Source organism: Mirounga leonina, unplaced genomic scaffold (genome assembly GCF_011800145.1).
Source record: "Mirounga leonina isolate KUSES-001 unplaced genomic scaffold, KU_Mleo_1.0 Mir_224, whole genome shotgun sequence".
Taxonomy (NCBI): Eukaryota; Metazoa; Chordata; class Mammalia; order Carnivora; family Phocidae; genus Mirounga; species Mirounga leonina.
The window spans coordinates 14,433,818-14,440,213 of NW_023270615.1; the positions used below are offsets into that span (position 1 = coordinate 14,433,818).

At 48.8% G+C, this 6,396-nt stretch overlaps 1 protein-coding gene across 1 annotated transcript in view; it reads right to left on the reverse strand.

Moving 5' to 3' along the window:
• Window positions 1–6,246, reverse strand: part of GLIS3 (GLIS family zinc finger 3) — a 443,172-nt gene extending 436,926 nt beyond the window's left edge. The window contains exon 1 of the mRNA XM_035029138.1: window positions 5,882–6,246. The gene's annotated coding sequence lies outside the window, so the exon portion shown is untranslated. The remainder of the gene's footprint in view (window positions 1–5,881) is intronic.
• Between the last annotated feature and the right edge of the window lie 150 nt (window positions 6,247–6,396).

Here is a 6,396-nt window from a genome sequence, read left to right on the forward strand (position 1 = left end):
AAAGAAAGAAAGAAAGAAAGAAAGAAAGAAAGAAAGAAAGAAAGAAAGAAAGAAAGAAAAAGAAAGAAAGAAAGAAAAGAAAGAAAACACCAACATGGTTGACTCAGTCAAGTTACAGAAAGCAGTAGAATCCACTGGTCATGCTGGAAAGGTTGGGAAAACATTAATCCATTTCTTCACACAAAAGAGTAACAAGAATTCATACACAGCCCTGGCATCTGGTTAGTTTTCTGCATATAGTATTCAGGAGGCCTAGAAATGAAACTTCAGGAATAACTGATATTTAGAAAATCTGATCTTGAAGAAGAAAAAGAAAGGAAGAAAGTCTGATTTCTTTACCAAGGCCCCCAGGACAGGGTCTGATCTGGAGCTGTAACCCTATCTGCCCATCTGCAGTTCAGCAAGGCTTGCTGCACCTGAAAGGAATGCGCAGTCATTCCCATGCTCGGCCTTGAGGAGATCACGTCAGATGAGAATGGCCCCATCAGCTTTCTTCATTTCAAGTCTGCTCTCAACCACTTACAGCTCTCATGATTCCAGTTTTGCAGACAAATCACCTGATTTTGTTCCCATAGTGGAACATAATTGGATCCTTGTTTCTGCTCATCCTATAATGGGTGGTCCCATCCACATGGGTGGTCTTTCCCTTCTCCCTTCTTTTGCCCCCCTTTTCCCCAAATCCAGATCTTACTTACCCTCCAAGTCCACCCCAAATACCCAACTTTAGGCCTTTCCTGATCCTCTCTTAATATCTGTATCTATTTGCAAAATGGTTAGAATTACACTATTATACGTAAGTTCATGGAATTACAAAATATTAAATGAGATCAAGCATGTTACTTGCTTAGCACAGTACCTGGCACATAGAAGGACCTGATAAATGTTAACTATTTTACTCGAAATACCTCTCTTGTAACATTCATAACTTTCTACATTGCCTTATAGTTATTTGTCTGTGTTTCATTACCTTTAGGGGTCCTGTCTAATTTACCTTTCAACTGTCACCAGTCCTTATATGTACATAGATGGGGGGTTTTTTCTTTTTTTTTTTTGTTTTTTGTTTTTTGTTTTAAGATTTTATTTATTTGCGAGAGAGAAATGAGAGACAGAGAGCATGAGAGGGGGGGAGGGTCAGAAGGAGAAGCAGACTCCCTGCTGAGCAGGGAGCCCGATGTGGGACTCGATCCCAGGACGCCAGGATCATGACCTGAGCCAAAGGCAGTCGCTTAACCAACTGAGCCACCCAGGCGCCCCCATAGATGGTTTTATATTAAACCTATAAATTTATATTTTTCATACTACATGTATTATACATGTATGGATTTTTATATTACATTTATATATTACATACATTTATATGCACTCATACTTATCATACTGTACTACTCATTTATACTGAAAAATGTGGGATGACTGAAATATATAATTATGTATTTATATCCTATACTTATCATTTATTGCCCAAATAAATCCAGTATAATAAGGTGTAACCGTGTGATCACAAATCCTACACTCTGTGTCCTGTGGAGCCAGTTAAATCACAGTGGCATGTTCCCTAGTTTATTCCTTTCTCTTGACAGGAAAAAGTAGCACAGACACTACAGCACTCTTCTGAGCAGAAACATTATCCTGGCCTTTATCGTGGTGTACTCATGAAAAACGAAAAATCATAGCTAAAAGCTGGAAAACAAACAGAGTCCTTTCAGTACTGAGACCAGGCACTTCTTTTGTTGTGGGGGCTGGTGACCCTAAGAGAGGGGCTGTCAAATGCATTCGGAGCCGTCATGGAGGAAGGAGCTCCTCGGCATTCTCCTTTCTCATCCCGCACTGGCTTCATGCTGGACGCTTCGCTCTTATCTGTTGTCCCCCTGTCAGACTGTCATTAGCATAGAAAATATAGCTTCTGTTTTGTCAGTGTTTTCTTTAATTCTGTCATATTAAGTAAGGCCTGACCAACTAACTTCTGCAAGCTAAACTATTCCCGCCATGTTTAAAGGGAAATCCAAATTATTTGACCTACCAGAAGGCTGTTACATCAGGAAAAGAAGCCAGACCCAAGAGTACATATTGAATTATTCCACTCACATAAGGTATTTTTAAAAACAGGCAAAACTAATCTATCTGTCAGAAGTCAAGGCAGTGGTTACTTTTGGGGGGAACATAGTGAGTGGAACGGTATATGAGAGATGTGTGTGGAGTGTTGGTAATGTTCTATTTCGTGATCTGGATGCCAGCTAATCAGTTGCATTTAGCTCGTGAAAATTCATCAAGCTTAAGATACGTGTATTTTCTGTATGGATATTTTATTTCAGCTCAATAAAAAATTTGGGTTTCGTGTCAACTCCATCTGAAGTAAATGGAAAACTTGGAACTTGGGCATCTTTTTATCGAACTACATGTTAGAGTCATTTAAAGGTTTTGTCGCATGTCTCATCCTCCAGGAATAAGGCAGCACAGATTTCCTATGCTCCATTTATTTATTTTTTAATTTTATTTTCAATCCTAATTGAGTCTATGAAGCAACGAGACTTAGTGTAAAGTCCTGTATTTCCACCTTCTTTATAATATCTTCCACAGAAAATAATTACAGAAACACAGAAAATGACTTCTCCAGGGAAGAGAACGTGCACGGGATGCCACTTCCTGAACTATCTCCTTCAAGAAGTACTTCATCTCTATTCGGGAAGAATTACAAATTAACATTCCAACTCCAGAGATCAATACCTACAATATGAGAGGGACAAAAGTGAAAAGAATGTCCTCAGGCTTAATTTACTAGCAAGAAAGAACACTCAGAGAAACAGACTGAGAACACTGACTCTCTCTCTTTTGAAACCATGGAAAGACCACTTTCTGCCATATGAATGAAGACAGATTTGGTACAAAACATTAGTTTGCTATTGTTTCACCTACCCTATCCTGCTTATTTGGGCCCAATAGGAATTTTACCCACTAGCTGAACCCTGGAGTCCACCCCACCCCACCCCCCAAGAATTTGCTTTTCCTGTTGGAATGGTGGCCACTTCCAAGCAAACCAACAGACCCCAGGTATTCAATCTCTGACAAACCAACTACTATTAAGGAACTTGGGTAGAACCAGGGCTCAGAGAAAAGATGTCCTCTCACAACTGGCCTAAGGTGAACCAGGAGAGAGGGAGTCGTATACAGCAGCACTTAGACTGAACTACTCATACTCAAGATCTGCTGAGTCCTCTGAGCAACAAAGGAAAAGAATTCAACTACCAATAAGGAAAAGTGTTTTGAAGGGAACTGAAAAAGAAATGTCTCCTACTCTTCCTTTCAAAGGCAGTGGCGGGTCTAGAAGGGCTGCCATAGACAACTAGTGAAAACATCCAAAACATTGGAGTGCATTTACATGTGATCCTAAACCTTCGGCATGTTCCCTGTTGCAACAACATGTAATATCACACAGTCCTGTCTACATGGCTGCAAGCTGTCCCCTAACCTTCATGTGGGCAAATCCTTCTGCAAACCTTTGCAGTTTGCACTTATGTAACACTTCACCAAGGAAGCAAAATTAGAGGAGGGAGAAGAGGAGGAATGGGAGGATTAAAACCAAACAAATCAATTTTATACCAAAAAAAAAAAAAAAAAAAGCTTCCCAGTTTAGTGTAAAAGGGTAGTCTAATAGAGAACGTGACACAGGGGAAAACGGATGTCTGGCTAACTCCCAAGGCAGAAATCATGACTCATCAAAGCTTTCAGTGGGGACCTAAGGCAACTTCACATTTGTCTTGAGTTCACCTTCACGCCAAGAAATGCTCTCTGCACTGGAAAATGGGAAACTTGAGTGTGTGCCCGGCATCTATGACAGTAGCTATGAAGGCCTGGACAAAACCCGAGAAGTCTTTGGGTCTGGGTTTCCTCGTGCGTAGGTGATCACCAAGGTCCCTTCTAGCTTTAACAGTCTATACTTGGTATTCCCAGTTCCCACAGCCTAAAGGGATTTGGTCCGCTGGGGGGAGCTGCAGTACATCCCTCTCCTCACAAACTCCAGCACCCCACCCCCCACCCAGGCCCAGACTCTGGGGAGATACTGATGTCCTGGAAGTAGGTGGGGAGAGGGTGCAAAGCCCTTTACTCCGTAAGAGGGGCGGCAATTCCAAGAGTCCAGTCTCGGGAGACGCTGCTCCCTGCCATTCCGGAAGTACCCTCCACCCCCAGCCCCTGCCCCGGGGTTAGATGCTCCAGAGATGAGGGCCTCGCAGAACCCCAGGAAGCCTAGCAGGGGGGGGAAGAATACAGAGCAGAAGGGCGGGAGCCTCTCCAGGCAGGAAGAGGGCTAGAGAGACCCGGAGGGGTGCTGGGGACCCGCCGGGCGGGGAGAAGCGCCTGGGGCAGGGCAGGAGAAGGGCAGCCCTTATCAGTTCCCAGCGCCCCCTGGCTTGGCCCGTGGAGGTCCCGGCCGAGCCCCTAGTCCCCCTGTGGGGAGCGAGGGGCGGGTCCGAGGGCGGAGGCGACAGGGCCCAGCTGGGGCGCGCTGCTGCGACCCCGTCACTCGCCGGCCGCCTCTGACCCTAACCCTCCGCCCGGTCCGCGAGCTAGTGCAGCAAAACAAAACAAACTCGTGCCGGTTTCCTGTTGTGCAACCCGTCCTGAGTAAGTCGGGCCGAAAGGGCGCCGCCGCGGGCCCGCGGCTGGGAAACCCAAGCGGCGGGGACCAGCGCGCTGCCCTTCCCGGCCCAAGCTGGGGTTCCGGGGCAGCCGCGGCCCGCAGCTCCCACCGAGCTCCCAACCCTCGGGTCTCCTTTCGCCTCTCGCCTCCCTAACACCCCCAGCAAGTCGAGGGCGCGACTCGCGAAGCCAGAAACCACCTTTCCCAAAGCGTCTCCCTCCAGGTGCCTAACTGAATCATCCACAGGATGACAAATCCGTCAAGGCCAAGTTTTCCAGACACTTGGGTAACTTGCTCATCCCCGAGGTGACTTGTCAGCTCCAGTGACTAACTTTAAGAGTTGCTTGGGGCAAGGTGTGTGTCTAGGAGAGAGCCGGCTGCTCACTCACGCTTTCCGGAGAGCGGCCCGGACCGACTTCAAAATACACACAGGGTCATTTACAGGGACTGGAGCCGCGAGCAGGACAGAGCGCCGGAGACGGAGACATTTTCCAAACAGCGCTGACATTTTGTCGGGCCCCAAAAAACGTAAACGCAAAGTGACGAACCCGGTGTGCGAGCGTCTGAGTATGTCTGCGCGTTCTGCGGCGTGGGAGGTTACAGTTAGAGTCCCGGCGGCTGCGGGTCACGGAACCCCTCCCAGCGACAAGCGAGCATACCCCCAACCCCAGGACCTTCCGGAGCAATGGGGACATTGTCTTTGGCGAGATGCAGGCACGCAGAACAGCCTTAGCGGAGCTCCACAAACACGTGGAACTGGAAAACGCAACTACAGCCCCGGGTGAGCGCGCGGGACCTCACGTCACCCCATCAATTCCCACTTCTCCAAAGTTTCCCTTCAGTGGGGACTCCTGGGTGGCGCGCAGGACCATGCCCCTACGTCCTGTAACTGGCTTTGATTGTGTGGCCCTCTGGCCCCTGTTGTTCAAAAGAAGAACCAAAAACAAAAACTCTCCCTATTAAACTTTAATACCTTGTTGATTTCCTTTCCGTCTTCTACACTCGGTGCTCTTAGGGGACTGACAACAACAGGGCTTGGTTGCTATCTCAACCAACAGAGCTTTTAGAAAATCTGGGGCCGGGGGGTGCGCGTAGCCTTAAAGCCGCGCGAACGCCACTGGCTCAGCGTGGAAAACTATTTCTAATCCCTAGTTTGTGTCTCTGAGCGTTACCTCCCCCACACTCTCAAGCGCCAGTTTCTCCCGTCTCTCGCCTGCGAGCAAAGCTCCTCTGGTATCCACTTACCAGGTAACCCGGATTTCCACAACAAAGCCAGGCGTGCGGGTCCCTTCCCCGGCCAGCCTGCGAATGACAGCAGAGGCCAGCGCGGGCGAGGAGTAACTTGGGGCTCCAGCCCTTCAGCGCGTTCCACGGGTTCTGCCTCCTTCGGAAATGAAAACTCCCATCCAAGCCGGGGGACGGAGCGCGGAAACGCGGCCCAAGTGCCGTGTGTGTGCGCGCGCGTGTGCGAGGGCAGCAGGGGGAGGAGGAGGCAGAAGGGGGTGGCTGGACCCTCGGCATCAGCTCATTCTCCCCCCACACATACACATACACACGCAAATGTTTTTAAAAAGTTGAGTTTCGACTTTGTGCCGCCCCTGTCCTGCTCATCCTCGCCCTGGGCCGGGGGATGCGTCTGGGGGCCGGTGCGGGATGCTGGCTAATTGCTTTCGGCGGGTTCCGCTGGGAGAGCGCCGGTGCGAGCCTGGACGGCTGCGGGCGGGCGTTGGGGGGGGGGGGGGGGGGGGGGGGGGGGGGGG